Raw genomic sequence first — 15,716 nt, forward strand, 5'->3', positions numbered from 1 at the left:
CAAACCTTTATTTTGTTTCTCTTTTTAAAAATTTTTAAATTTAATTCTTACTCTTTTTTTAACTTTATTTATATTTTTTGGCTGTGCTGCATGGCTTGTGAGATTTTACTTCCCTGACCAGGGATTGAACCTGCAGCCTTTGTATTGAAAGTGCAGAGTCATAACCACTGTACCCCAGGGAATTTTTTTTGTTATGAGTGTCATGCTCTGATAAAAGGCATTCCCAAAATAGTGATGCTGAAAGGGGGCAGTTTTTGATGAGTAACTTTTCAGACTGTTTCTCTCTCATCATGAACTTCCTTCATAAATTAACTTCCCTATTGAAAAAAATTTTCACTTCCTGTCTCCCCTTTCCTTGTTTTCCCATTTCTGTTTCTTGGTTTTCAGCTCTCCCTCCAACTCTTTCTTGCTCTTTTCCTCCCTTTTTCTCTCTCTTTAATGACTTAAAGTTTTTATGTTATTAGAAACATTTTATTGTTTTTCTTCAGTAAGGCCTTTTGGATTTCACTAAAATGAATTAATATTTGTAAAGCATTTAAAATAGTCCAGACACACAGTAAGCATTGTCTGAATGTTCACTTTTATTTATTTACTGGCTTAAAAGAAGACCTGCTTCAGGCATACTCTGGGGTCCGTCTTTCACAGTAGGGTTTTTTTTTTTAAACCTTCAGGAATTAAACCATTTTGGATAGGATCCTACTTTTTTACAGCTATAAATAATATCTGTAGATATAATCAAAGCCTAACATTGTATTAGTTTGTGTACAACATAATGATTTGATATACGTATGCATTACAAAGTGATCACCTTAATGAACTTATCCATCACCTCACATAGTTACAATTTCTTTTCTTGTAATGAGAACATTTAAGATTCATTCTCTTTGCAACTTCCAGATACATAATGCAATATTTTTAACTGTAGTCACCATGCTATATACCATATCTCCAGGACTTATCTTATAACTGGAAGTTTGAACCCTTTGACCACCTTTACTCATTTTGCCCCGTCTCCCACCCACAGCATCAGCAATTGCCAGTCTCTTCTATCTTTGAGTTCAGCTTTTTCAGATCCCACATGTAAGTGACATTATACAGTATTTGTCTTTCTCTGACCAACTTATTTCATTTAGTGTAATGTCCTCAAGCTCCACCGATGCCATTGCAATTATTTTATACTAAATCTTGCTCTCAAGTGAAACACGTAAGACGGTGACTTCAGGGTTGCCAGGACAAAGTTTCTAAGCCTCTAGCTAATACATTGTAGGGAGAATAAAATGATGCTGAACATTTGGTCTAATTTAATGTGATTAAACCACATTTTATGAATAAAGATAACTCAGTTGCTTTAGGTGCTCAGTTTTGCATTTGTTTAACACCTTGTTTCACACCCACTTGCATGACTGCTTAACAAGACTGGATACTGACTTTCAAGAGAAACCCAATATAAATTGAAAGGAAACTACATATCTATTCATCATAGACATATTTATATATTGGACAATTTTAATTATAACCTATTTTTTTTAAAGGACTCTGAAAACATCAAGAAAATAGAAGTACAGTGACAGTGAATAAACACTTTTGAGCCTGAGAGGATGTAGCAGAAACTGAAGGACCCACATCATATCAGGGCAAACTTTGCCTGTGAAGATGTCCTTCAGATTTGTGGGAGACAGAGAGAGTGATTGTGAGTGGGGACCCCTGAGTCTGGCTCACTTGAGCCCTTACAGCAACTAGCTGATTTGTTTTCCTGCATTTCAGGCACAGTTGAGGTTAATGCAGTTGTTGCATGGTCTTTTCATCTACACATCCTTCCTTATGTTTTCCTCAGCTGTGACCAACCCAAATGGACACTGGGTGCCCCGCTTTCAGCCTCTGAGATAGCAATTTTATCTTTTAAGTCACTTGAAAGGAGCATTTTACAAGCCCTGTCTCAGTTTCTTTAAGGTGGGGAAATGATCATTTTAAACAGGGTTGCAGTAGACCTCATGTTTGGCACCTTCTTTGTTAGATTTAGCCACTTTGGGAATAAAAAGAATGGCAGAGGAGGAGGTTCTCGACAAGAACAGTCATTAACAGAGCCCAATTCAAGAACTAACAGATCTTGATGTTTGCAAATCACCTCTTACATGAAATTACATAAATTCATCAGAATGTAAGTTCTTCAACAATGATGATGAAACTCCATCGATGACTTGTGGCCAAGCAAGGATCCAGCTGTTTTCTCCAACGTGACAGGGCTCTCTCCAGCATAGTCAGTGTGACTGACAGATGGCTACGTTATGATCATTACAGATGATCATTTAGCCCCATTTTCCAAGAGAATCCTGGTTTAGGCATATTGTCCCTGCACTCATCCAGTTAATAGCCCCATTCACTCTCATGTGTGTACAGATTTGGATGATACACTGTATGGACAACTTCTTTAAAAAACAAGCAAGTGGTCGGGAACAAGTCACACATGTGTGCATTATCTGCTCTTGTCCTACAGGGTTCCTGGAGTTCTGATAAACTGTGGTTTCTGCTAACTGAATCGGGAGCTTAATGGAATCTTCAGTGACAGGTGTGGGGAAAGTGCTCCCCACTCACCTGTACTCCCCCTCCAGCCTTCCATTAAAACTGTACAAGACAAGACCATTGGCATCATTTTTCTCACTTCCCATGTCCTCACTTCTGTCCTTTATTCCCTTTCTGCTGCTATTCCTTTTCTCTTTCTCTCCCTCCTCATCCCCCTCTTCTTACCTACCCTCCACTCCCCCTCACCATCCTCCTTCTATTTCTCCCTCTTTTTCTTCTCCTCCTCCTCCTTTTTCTTCTATTGTTCCAGATTATTTTAAAATCGCATTTTCTATTTTAGGAATCTTTGCTCAGCAATTGTAATACATATTACAGCTGCAATATAAGAAATTATTTGTCTTGATTACATGCTCTCCTGGTTACTTTTTCTATTTCTCCTATTCTTGCATTTTTTGTATATCTGTCATTCTTCTTCTTGGATTACATTTTTATTTTGGGTAATATTTTTCAGAGGGGTCTGTGGGTGGCAAAATTTCTAAATTGCTTGCGTGTTCAAAATTATCTTCTTTTGCTTTCAGACTTGAATGGCAATTCAGCTGGAAAAAATTTACAAACCCTTTTCCCTCAGAATATTTTGGTTATTTCTCCATGATTTTCTGACTTCTTCACTTGCTAATCAGAAGTCTGGTGCCAGATTCATTATAACTCCTTTGTGATATTCCTTCCCTTCTACCTTCTCTTTTTAAAAAATTTCTTCCACCTTCTCTTTTTTAAAAGTTTATAGAATTTTTTTTTTTATCCTTGGAATTCATGAAAATCATCAGAATGTGAGTTTTCTTAATATTTGTGTAAAACATGCTAAACCCTTTTGATCTGAACATATGTCTTTCTTTAGCATATAGAAATTTCTTCCACTGTTTCTTTGATTTTATTTTTCCCTCCATGCTCTCGGTTCTCTCATTTTATTGGGTAAATATTTGAATGTATATTTATCTGGATATGGCTCCAAGTTTATTAATTTCTCATAGTTTTCATTTTTATTTTTTGAATTCTTAAAAAAGCCCTTAGCCTAAGCTTCCAGGTTGCTAAGTATGCCTGTAGTCCTCTCTGTTTCTGCATTCAGTTCTTCTACTGAGTTGTTAGCAACCAGAATTTTAACTCCCAAGAATTACTTTGTGTTCTCTTGCATTAATTTTGCTTCCCCTGATGATTTTTTTACTTCTCCCATTTATTGCTTTTCTTTCTGTTTTCTCAAATGGTGTCTGCTTCTATAGTAAGTGGGTTGATGTGATGAGTGGGCTTTTTCTGAAGTCCAGAGAAGCTTACCTTTAAGTGTGAGGCTGCATGTCCTCAGAGAAGCCAGAAATGACCTGGGACATTACACCACTTCTCTCTAGCCCAGTGGTTCATGCTGGGCACTTCCTACAAGTAAATCTATTGTCTAGAGAGGTATTTTTAGGACTTTAGACTGGGGTGAATGCTACAGGCAGTGACCTCAAAAGCAGATTCCCATATCCTGTTAGGTTTTGCGAACATCCAAGTCTAGTCCATCTGCTTTATACGATACAGAAATTACCTCATATTCTGGTCTGCTAACATCAGCTTTTTGGTTTACTAGTGCTTCTAAGGAGAAGGCAAGGGCACCCCACTCCAGTACTCTTGCCTGGAAAATCCCATGGACAGAGGAGCCTGGTAGGCTGAAGTCATGGGGTTGCTACGAGTCAGACACAACTGAGCGACTTCACTTTCACTTTTCACTTTCGTGCATTGGAGAAGGAAATGGCAACCTACTCCAGTGTTCTTGCCTGGAGAATCCCAGGGATGGAGGAGCCTGATGGACTGCCGTCTGTGGGGTCGCACAGAGTTGGACACGACTGAAGCGACTTAGCAGCAGCAGCAGCAGTGCTTCTAAGGATTTGGTTTTTATCCCTTCTATGGTATTGAGGGGACAGCAAGTAAGTAAGTAGTCCACCCATTTTTAGCTCTAAGGCACACCACTTCTCCAACTATTCTCATCCCAAAGATTTGCCCAATCTAAGCCATATAGATTGTATGGTTGATAAAGCTGAGCATAAAACACCTCTTATTATGTGCTTCTATTTACTGCTTTCTAATTATGGCTCCAATTTTGCATTTTTTCCCCCAATTTCTAACTCATTCATGCTGAAAAAAATCCTACAGTATGCTTCAACTGTATTATAAGGACATTATTACTAAGTTGAGCCAGTCACAAAAGACAAATATTGCATGATTCCACTTACACAAGGTGTCTAAAGTAGACAAATTCAGAGTGTGGTTGCCAGGGGCTGTGAGGAGGGAGAAAAAGTTGTGCAATGGATACTGTTTTAATTTTGCAAGATGAAAAATTGCTAAGATGGTAAATTTTACATGTTTGTTAACCACACACAAAAAAATCATAGCTTTAAATCTCAGTTTAAGAGAAGCTTTAAATAATCCAGTAAGAGGGAAACAATTGGCTTGAATTTAACCATAGGTGTAAGAGACCAGTGTCAAGCCCTGTTCTAATAGCAGGTTTGCATAGCAGGAAGGGCTTCCCCAGTGGCTCAGTAGTAAAGAACCCACCTGCCAATGCAAGAGACTCAGGTTTAATCCTGGGGTCAGGAAAATGCCCTGGAGAAGGAAACGGCAACCCACTCCAGTGTTCTTGCCTGGGAAATCCTATGGATGGAGGAGCCTGGCAGGCTAGAGTCCATGGGGTTGCAAAAGAGGTGGACACCACTTAGCAGCTAAAACAGCAACAACAAAGGATGGTTGATAGCTGGAGGCTATGGGGCTTCTGAAGGGACAAAGTAGGCATAATGTGTTGCCAAAGGGTTAGAGAAATGCTGACTGTTACCCTGGAAAGTCAATGGCTGTTCTGATTCTGACACTTAGGGATTGAGCAACACAATGTTGAGTTGGTAGATGGCATTTCTGCCAAATGCCTTCAAGGAGTCAAAGGATGTTTGGAAAATGAATCCTATGGAATATTGTATGTTGTTCAGGAAGTTATGAGCTTCTTTTGAAGATTATGTGTGTATATGAATATGCTATGAAAAGTTAAAAATATACAAGGTAAAAGATTCGTGGAGACAAAATCAGCAAAATGGTTTTGACCTGCTTTTCCTTTTTAAGCCCCTTTCATCTAACTTTCCCTAGTCATCTAATTTGCTAAAAGCTAAATTTAAAACGCCTCTGTGTTACAGGACAACTCTTCACACTGCTGTTCTAATTGCATGTTTCCAATTTCATGGCACTGACACCACACTGAGTATCAAGGGGAAGTTATGAAATACCAAAATTCCAAATGACCTAACTAATATATGAAAATCAAGAAATACTAATGTTATCTTTTGATGAAAGATCATGAAAGCAAAAACAGAACACTCAAATTTCTAAGCTGGAGCCTTATTTGGAGCAGGAGGATTTTTGCTATGTGAAGTTAATGATTTTAAACACCAAGTTCAGTTCAGTTCAGTCACTCAGTCATGTCTGACTCTTTGAGACCCCATGGACTGCAGCATGCCAGGCTTCACTGTCCATCACCAACTCCCAGAACCTACTCAAACTCATGTCCATCGAGTCGGTGATGCCATCCAACCATCTCATCCTCTGTTGCCCCCTTCTCCTCCTGCCTTCAATCTTTCCCAGCATCAGGGTCTTTTCCAGTGAGTCAGTTCTTTGCATCAGGTGGCCAGAGCATTGGAGTTTCAGCTTCAGCATCAGTCCTTCCAGTGACTATTCATGACGGATTTCCTTTAGGACTGACTGGATCTCCTTGCAGTCCAAGGGACTCTCAAGAGTCTTCTCCAACACCACAGTTCAAAAGCATCGATTCTTTGGTGCTCAACTTTCTTTATAGTCCAACTCTCACATCCATACATGACTACTGGAAAAACCATAGCTTTGACTAGACAAACCTTGTCGCAAAGTAATGTCTCTGCTTTTTAATATGCTGTCTAGGTTGGTCATAGCTTTTCTTCCAAGGTGCAAGCGTCTTTTAATTTCATAGCTGCAGTCACCTTCTGCAGTGATTTTGGAGCCCTCCAAAATAAAGTCTCTCACTGTTTCCATTATTTCCCCGACTATTTGCCATAAAGTGATGGGACTGGATGCCATAATCTTCGTTTTCTGAATGTTGAGTTTTAAGCCAACCTTTTCACTCTCCTCTTTCACTTTCATCAAGAGGCTCTGTTTATTTCTTCTTCACTTTCTGCCATAAGGGTGGTGTCATCTGCTTATCTGAAAGGGAAAACTAATCCAAAAGCCACCTTTTATTTCAGGAGGGTCTTGCTTAAGTGATTTTTTTTTGTCCTCCTATCTTCTCATTATTATGAATATTTGCTTATAAATGTATTCTCCCAAGTAATCAATATCAAAGTATCTGCAGATTTAGCATCTGGTGAGAGCCCTCTTTCTGGTTTGAAAGTGGCTTTGCCTCTTCATGGCAGAAAGAGAGAGAGAGCACACACTTGGCTCTCTTCTTCTTTGTATAAGGGCACCAATCCCATCATAAGAGTCTCACCCTCAGGACCTCATCTAAACTCAATTACCTCCCAACAGTTTTACCTCCAAATAAGCATCAGATTTGGAGATAGAGCATCAATGTATGACTTTGGAAGGGGTAAAAACATTCATTCCATCTCAGTGTGTGTGTGTGTTACTGATGAGAGAGAGCTACATGGGGCTGGGATGTGAAGAATTGCATAAGCCAGGAAGCTATGTCCTGGTCCTCTACTTTAATGTGAGATTCTGCCCAAACTTTTGGGCAATCTGTCTTTCAGGGAGATTTTCAAAGTATCACGGGAATTCAGCAATTTTGAGACTTTTACTTGGTAAGTTTTCCTCTAAGTTTTCCTTTAGTTCAAGTCTCCTTCGTAGACTCAATGGGTCTCTGGTTCAGATCATTTGATTTAATCAGTCCACCAGATGAAGGGCTTTGTTGCAGGGGGGTCTTTCCCAGGATCCCCTGGCAAGGGCTGGTAGCTACCACTCAAACCTTCGAAGCCTCACTTCTTCATTTTTCTACTCTCCCATCAGCAGAGTTGGAGCTGGAGTTGGAAATAATACAATATAATTCAGTTAACTCTTATTCTAAACAAGTAGTGAAAATAATTACACAAAGCTCTACTAAATAATACTTCATTTCATAACATTGTTAAATAGAAAATGATCTATGTGATGAGTATCCTTCATAAGTAAATAATTATTTGATGAAATAGTCTATCTTGTTTTCATTTTCTTGCATAGCAAGACATAAACTACTGTCATTTAAACAGCAGCTATATCCATTCAGCAACCCATCCTGGCCAAGATTTGTACCTTTAGGAAAAGAGAGAGATCCAAAATGGCAACTATTTTTAATCCTCTTTAAGTTGCTGAGTTAGTATAGGCTGAAAGAAATTCTGATTATTCATCTGAGGACAGAGGTTTGGTCTGTAGACCAAGTTTAGACAATATTTTACTCACAGAGTGAAACTTGGTGATTTTCCAAAGTTTTAAGGTGAAAAACTGGTAATAACGGAAAAAATATGCCCATCACTTTATGGAGAGCAATCAAGTTTTCCTTTGAGATGACAGTACCAGGAACAAGATCATAGAAGAATCAGTCTCGTGTAGCTTATTCACAAATAACCCTGATTAAATTAGCCACAATCCTGTGCCAGGGAAGCTGAGCTATGAACAGCAAAGAATTGGGGTTCTGGCTTTCTCCCTGCACCCCCAGGGCTGGTGGAAATACTCCAGCTTAGTGACAGTTTCACTTAATGTCAAACTAAGAGTAAAGATTGTGGTCTACGAATCTTGTTGTTGGAGCTATATACTGTGTGATCCAGGATTGAGAATTACAAAGACCAGGAAGGCCAAGTGCAGTGTGGAGATCTTTTCACTATTACCCCTTCATTCCTGGGCCCTCAATTTCCCTTTTATAATATTTTCTTCTTATGGGTCTACTAACTAACGAGTTAGATCAAAATAGGTCTGATTTGGAAAAAATTCATATTGCAGTGAGTTCATGTTTCATATGGTTACCTTCTGTAACCTTTCTTTGGCTGGTCTGGCCCCCTGCATCCTACCTCCAAAGCACACACAGACACACACACACACACACACACACACATCACCACCACCACCATCATAGAATTAGAGTGGTACATGGTGGCAGTAATCAGACCATTGTGTTCTACCATGCATAGGAACTCTAAAAAAAAAATGGAGCCTATGTCCTTTTTATCAAAGAATGTTAACAATGTTTTTTACAAAAGATATATTTTATTAAAGTTAAGATGTTTTAAAATTTTAAGATATACCATTATTTTATGAACCACTAGAAAAGGAAAATTTCTGTCAAACTAAAACACAATGCTTTATATATTTTCTCTTTTTATTTTGTCAGTCTTGGTAGAAGTTTATCAATTTTCAATTTTCCAAAGAATCAGTTTTTATCAATTTCCCTGTTGTTTTCTCATTTTCTGTTTCCCTGATACATGCTCTTACCTTTGTTGTTTTTCTTCCTTCTGATTCCTTCTGGTTTATTTTGTTCTTTTTTTCTCCTGTTTCTTAACTTAGGAATTTAACTTATTGACTTGAGAGCTTTCCTCATTTCTAATGTAAACAATTTAGTGCTGCAAATTTTCCTCTCAGCACTGCATTAGATGCAGCCCACATCTTTTGATATGTTGTTTTTAAAAATTTTAGTCAGTTCTATGTATTTAAATTTTTCTTAGACACTTTTTCTTTGATCCAAGGAGGAAATAGAAGTGGGCGTTTAATTTCCATATCTTTCTGTTACTGACTTTTAGTTGATTCCATTAAGGTCAGAAAATACACTTGGTATGACTTCAACCCTCTTAAATTTGTTGAGGTTTGTTTTATGGTCCGTGATATGGTTTATCTTGGTTGGGGTTCTGTGAGTGCTTGAATGAAGTCTATGTGTTCTGTGGCTGGTGATAGCGTGTTTCATATGTACCAGTTAGAACCTTTTGGCCGACTATGTTATTCAGATGTCTATCTTTACTGATTTTCTGTCTAGTAGTTCTATCAGTCTCTGAGAGATGAATGTGGAGGTCTGCCACTGTAATTGTGGATTCATATTTCTCCTTCAGCTCCATCAGTTTTTACTTCATGTATTTTGAGGCTCTGTGGTGTTGGAGAAGACTCTTGAGAGTCCCTTGGACTGCAAGGAGATCAAGCCAGTCAATCCTAAAGGAAATCAGTCCTGAATATTCATTGGAAGGACTGATGCTGAAGCTGAAACTCCAATACTTTGGCCACCTGATGTGAAGAACTGACTCATTGGAAAAGACCTTGATGCTGGGAAAGATTGAAAGCAGGAGAAGAAGGGGGCCACAGAGAAAGAGATGGATGGAAGGCATCACCGACTCAATGGACATGAGTTTGAGTAAGCTCCAGGAGTTGGTGATGGACAGGAAAGCCTGGTGTGCTACAATCCATGGGGTTGCAAAGAGTCGGACATGACTGACTGAGTGACTGAACTGAATTGAACTGATTTTGAGGCTCTGCTGTTTGTTTTGTGCACACTTAGAATCGTATTTTTGGCCGCATTGATTATTTTATTGTTATTTACATGATAGGGACAAAGGGACATTGCTTTGTCTCTATTATTTTTCTTTCCTCTGAAATCTATTAGATATTGATATAGTCACATTTCTATTATTATTAATTTTTTGCATGTGTATATTTTTTCACCCTTTTGCTTTCAACCTATGTCACTGAACGTGAAGCAAGTTTCTTGTAATCAGCATGTAATTGAGTCATAATTTTTATTCATTCTTCTAATCTTTTTTTGATTGGTGTACTTAGATCATTTACATTTAAAGTAATTACTGGTATGTTATTGCTTCAGTCTGCCACTTTATTATTTCTTTTCTTGCTGTTCTTTCTGGTTCTCATTCTTCTATTTCTCTTTTATTGGCATCCAGTGTGCTAAACATTTTTGAGGAATTCATCTTGGTTTAGTTACAGTGTTTTTGAATGTGTTTGTTTGGATAGTTTTTGTAGTGGTTACTCTGGATATTGTAGAATACATATATGATTTATCACATTCAACTGGTATCAACATTTAATCATCTTGAGCAAATTGATTCACCATTCACCTTTTTTTAATTCACCTTCACCATTAAAAAAAGATATTACCTTGAGTATCAGATGGTATTGTAATTTTTGTTTCTCACAAAAGGTATTGACAAAACTCATGAAGAAAAGAAGCGTCTATTGTATATATACATATTTCTGGTCTTTCATTTGTTTCTTCTTTACTGATGCTCTAACATCTGTTCTTTTATCATTTTCTTTCTGTTTGAAGGATGTTCTTTAATCAATTTTTAAGACTAGTTCTGGAACAATTCGTTCAGTTTTCCTTTTTGGGGGGAGTGTTGTTATCTCCCTTCATTTCTGAAGAATATAGAATTTGCAGTTGACAGTTCTTTTTCTCTCAGCACTTGAAAATTGCTGTGCTGCTTCTTCCTGATCTCCATAGGTTTGGTAGGAAATCCTGTAAGATTTGAACTGGTATTCCTCTGTAGATAACATTTTGTTTCTCTTGAAATGCTTTCAAGACTTTTTCCTCATCTTAACTTTTTAGAAATTTGACTATTATTTGTTGTGGATTCTTTTTTTAATTTATCCTTTAGAGTGTAGCTTTGTATCTTTCACCAAATTTGGAAAATATTTAGTCATTATTTCTTAAAGTTGACTTTTAAAAGCCAATTTCTTCTCATTTTCTTCTAGAATTCCAATAGTACAAATGTTGACTTTTTGTTTTCATCACATACGTTCACAGCCCAGTTCTCTTATTTCCTTCTCTCTCTCTTTCTCACTCTCGTCTCTTCCCCTCCCTCCTCGCTCTCTCTTTCTCTCTTTCTTTCTTTCCCTAGTGCCTCTTTCCTTCCTTTCTTTTGTTCAGATTAGGTGAAAGTGAAATGAAAGTGAAAGTGTTAGTCGCTCAGTTCTGTCTGACTGTTTGCAACCCCATGGACTGTAACCCTCCAGACTCCTCTGTCCATGGAATTCTCCAGGCAAGAATACTGGAGTGGGTAGCCCTTCCTTTCTTCAGGGGATCTTCCAAACCCAGAGATTAAATCTGGGTCTCCTGCATTTGCAAGCAGATTCTTTATTGTGTGAGCCACCAGGGAAGCCCTCAGATTAGGTGAATTCCATTGCTATTTGCTCAAGTTCACTGATTATATCCTTCATCATCTCCATTCTATTACCAAGAACATCAATGAATTTTTCTTTAAATTTCTGTTATTGTATTTTTCAGTTTATAATTTGCAGTTGATCCTTTTTTGAACTTCAGTTTCTTTGTTAAAATGTTCCATTGTTTTCCTCTGGTTTCAAGAGAGTTTATAATTGACCACTGAAGCATTTTTATGATGGATGCTTTAAAATCCTTGTCAAATAGTTCCAACATCTGATTTGTCTCAGTGTTGGCATCAGTTAATTATCTTTTTCAATCAAATTGTACTTTCCTTGGTTCTCGATATGACTAATGATCTTCAGTTGTGTGTCAGACATCCTGTCCATTTAAATCTTTTACTGTAGCAGGCTGTCACTCTCTTTCGATTGGACACATCGGTCCTGGTCTACTTTGTGACTGTAGTACTAGGCACAGTTTAATTTTAAGAATCTTTGTTGTTTTATTTGCTCTGCTTGATTTGTATGATTCTGCTGGAGCTTCTACTGATTCCTGCTGTTGCTGTGGTAAGATAAGAAAGGATATTTTTAAAGTCACTAAGTGTGTGGCAATTTATTATAGCAGTAAAAGGAATCTAATACATGGTTTGTGGAAGGCATGTGCATACATGTTTATGTGGGGAATGGGGAGGTCAATGAGATGAATCATGTTCTTGTGCATAATACTTGCTATTCCACTCCATCTTTTTACCTGATAACTCCAATTTATTCTTTAGGATTCAATTTATGGGGTATCTGTTGCCAGAAACCCATGACTACTCCTCTTCCCCAAGGCTGACTTGGGCACTCCCTTTAGTGGTTCCAGAGAATACTGGGTATATTCTAAAGCATTTTCCATTTTTTATTGTAACTATCTGTATACATGTTTTCCCTCCTCAAGAGCCCTTAAAACTCCTTGAAGATGAGTACTGTTCTGTATTCTTGTACCTAATGTGGAATCTGGCATGTTCTTCACTGAGTAAATGTTTATCCAGTAAATTACTCAACCTGAGCAGCAAGGCAGAGTTTTCCTCCGAAGCATTTGCCGTATCTGCTCACTTCCAGGACAAACTGCTGAAATTGTTGTTGCAATGTATGCTTTGTAACTTTCCCGTTGGAGAGAGTTCTTCCAGCACTCATTTGTGACTACTGCCAAATCTTTGCATTAAAGATATGATTATGTTATAAGACAGAGTCTTCTGACATTTCCAGTGATTACAAGCTAAATGATCTTGGGAATTACATTATACAGAAATTATTCCAACAAATATGAGGAAACTAAAGCTCAATAAAATTAAATGACTTACCCAGAACATGGATATAGGACTCAAAACTTGGTCTCCTGGCTCTGCTACACTGTTTTCTTCAAGTCATCCTTTTCTCATCCCAGTCCCACCTCTGGTCAAGGTCTGTCCCATCCTTTGAGGGTCTGCTCCAGTCATTAACGACTATTCCCTAATTATGAATTGCACATTCATTTAATTATGCCTTTAGACTCAGCTTAAAATATAAAAATGTATAGAAATTGGCAGCATGGTTTATTTTCCAGAATAGAATTTGGCAGAAAGCCTTTTCTATTTCTGAAGAGTTTTTTCCTAATGATAAAAGGAATATATAATCTTCAAAGAAAATTTAGAAAATAATAGAAACATATGAAAATGAAAACTAACATTGCTAATCATTTTTCTACTTACAAATATCTACTTTTAACATTAGGTCACTTTCATTTCTTTTTTCTATTTCATGCTTTTATAATATATAAAATTGGGATAAGAAAGCTTTTATTCTTTTTTCACTTAATATTATACCATAGTTTTTCATTTTATTAATGAAAATATTTTTATTAAAATACTTTTGATGACTGCATCATAGTCCAGCCTATGAAGGTACTAGAATTTATTAAATGATTCCACAATTTTGTACATTTGTAATATTTCAGAACTATAAGATACTATATGTTGAAAGAAGACAGAGTATGTAATAGTCAATTCATTTTTCTGATTATTTCCTGAGAACAGAAATTAGTTAATCAACAGACATGAATATTGTATCTATAGTTTCATATTGCTGTCATAGCCAAGTATCACAAGTTTAGCAGCTTAAAAAGGCACTCATTTATTATCTCACAGATCTTTAGATCACAAGTCTGGCTGGCTCAACAGAATATTCTGCTTAGGCTCTCCAGGCTCAAATCAAGGTATTGGTGCCCTAAGCTCCTACTTGGAAACTTAGGAGAAGAATCATCTTATTGTCTTATTTAAGTTGTTGGAAGAATTCATTTCCTTCACACGGTTTACACGTGGTCTCCTCCATTTTCAACTCAGCAATGGCAAGTTGAGCCCTTCTGATTTAAACACTTTTGACTTTAGCTGAAGAAAGTTCTCTGATTTTAAGGGCTTATGTGACTAGGTTATTCAGCATAATCTTCCTATTTTAAGATCTGTACTTCAATTCTATTTGCCAAATTCAATTTCCCGACATATTTTCATGTGCCAGGGATTAGAGTGTGAACATCTCTGAGGAAACTACTACAAGCATTTATGAGGATCTGTATAAGCATGGCCAGAATGAGCTCCACATAAGGCTAGCAAAAGAAAGATTTCTGTCACCAGAATGAGAGTGATTAACTCCTCACAGTCATTAAAACAGAACGTTGTCTTTTCTTTATTTTATTACTCTGACAAAGCAATTTTTTTAGTTATGTTTTTACTTGCCTGCAGTTGATTCATAGTGAGATCTAATTATTTGTGAATACGCATTCACCATTCATTTCTGTATAGATTTCATGTCTGTTGTCCATTCTTCTATTAGATTCTTGATAGATCTGTATTATCTCTTCAAACATTGAGGATATATTGGTCTGCATTTTGTAGTAGCTATTATCTTTGTTTATTCCTTAATGGACAGAATTATATTTTCCTGCTACATACTTATGTCTAATCATCATTGACTGCCTTTGTGCTTTTTGCCATTGTGCTTTACTTTCCCTGATGGCTCAGATGGTAAAGAATCCACCTGCAATGCAGGAGACCAGGGTTCAATCCCTGGGTCTGAAATATCTCCTAGAGAAGGGCATGGCTATTCACTCTATTATTTTTACCTGCCTTGCCTAAAGAATTCCAAGGACAGAGGAGCCCAGTGGGCTACAGTCCACAGTTGCATCACAAAGAGTTGGACACAACTGAGTGACTGATACCTACTTTAATATCCAGCTATCAAACAGTTTTTCCATAAATGTCTCCTCATTACGTTTTGGCTTTCATAATGATTTTGTTTTATTTTGGTGTTTGGTGTGAAGAAAAGCTCTAAACTGATTTTATTAAACTAATAATTTGTGCAACATTTTTTATTGAAAAAAAAGACAGTCATGAGGATGCATGATACAGAAGCAAAAACTATACAAACTGCTTCTGTACATGAAGGAAAATACAGAGTCAAGAGAAAATGGCAGGATTCCAAGCTGCTAAATGAGAATCGAATAAAGTAATTTCTCTTGTTTCCTCTATATGTGCCTATAGCAAGGGCTGAGGGATCTAGTAAAGTTGACTACAAGTAGCTGAAAAAGATGTTGGATGTCCTGGGCCTATATAGGCAGTACCAGCTTTCTGAACTAAGATTTAAAGTGACTTCAGGTCAGCTAAGATCAGGTCAGTTGCTCAGTCATGTCTGACTCTTTGAGACCCCATGAATCTCAGCATGTCAGGTCTCCCTGTCCATCACCAACTCCTGGAGTTCACTCAGACTCACGTCCATCAAGTCAGTGATGCCATCCAGCCATCTCATCCTCTGTCGTGCCCTTCTCCTCCTGCCCCCAATCCCTCCCAGCATCAGAGTCTTTTCCAATGAGTCAACTCTTTGCATGACGTGGCCAAAGTACTGGAGTTTCAGCTTTAGCATCATTCCTTCCAAAGAAATCCCAGGGCTGATCTTCAGAATGGACTGGTTGGATCTCCTTGCAGTCCAAGGGACTCTCAAGAGTCTTCTCCAACACCACACTTCAAAAG

This window comes from Bos indicus x Bos taurus, chromosome 5, assembly GCF_003369695.1.
Source record: "Bos indicus x Bos taurus breed Angus x Brahman F1 hybrid chromosome 5, Bos_hybrid_MaternalHap_v2.0, whole genome shotgun sequence".
NCBI lineage: Eukaryota > Metazoa > Chordata > Mammalia > Artiodactyla > Bovidae > Bos > Bos indicus x Bos taurus.